The sequence below is a fragment of the Camelus ferus genome, chromosome X (assembly GCF_009834535.1).
Source record: "Camelus ferus isolate YT-003-E chromosome X, BCGSAC_Cfer_1.0, whole genome shotgun sequence".
NCBI classification, from domain to species: Eukaryota; Metazoa; Chordata; class Mammalia; order Artiodactyla; family Camelidae; genus Camelus; species Camelus ferus.
Genome location: NC_045732.1, coordinates 48608067 through 48608540, shown reverse-complemented (window position 1 = coordinate 48608540; position 474 = coordinate 48608067).

Sequence of the window (474 nt, the reverse complement as noted above, 5' to 3'; positions counted from 1 at the left end):
TTTCTTTCTTTCTCTCCTGCTTCATTCTGTTGTGAACTGATAATTTTCTGTAGTGGTTTTCTTTGATTCCCATCTTTTGTGAATGTACTGTATGTTTTTGATTTGTGGTTATATTGATGTATACATAAAACGTCTTATAGATACTACAATCTATTTTATTCTGATAACAACTTTAACTAGATCACAAAAATTCTACGCTTTTATTTTCCCCTTTTATATTTTTGATGCTGTATTTTACTTTTTTCATATTGTTTATTCATTAACAAATGTTGTAGCTAAGTTATTTTGAATACTCTTGTCACTTAACTCTTATAATAGAGTTAAATGGTTAACACACCACCATATTACAATATTAGAATATTCTGAATCTGAATATATAGTTTTCTTTACCAATGTGTGGTATATTTTCATTTGTTTTTATGTCACCAATTAACATTCTTTCCTTTCAGCTTGAAAAATCTCCATTTAGCAGTT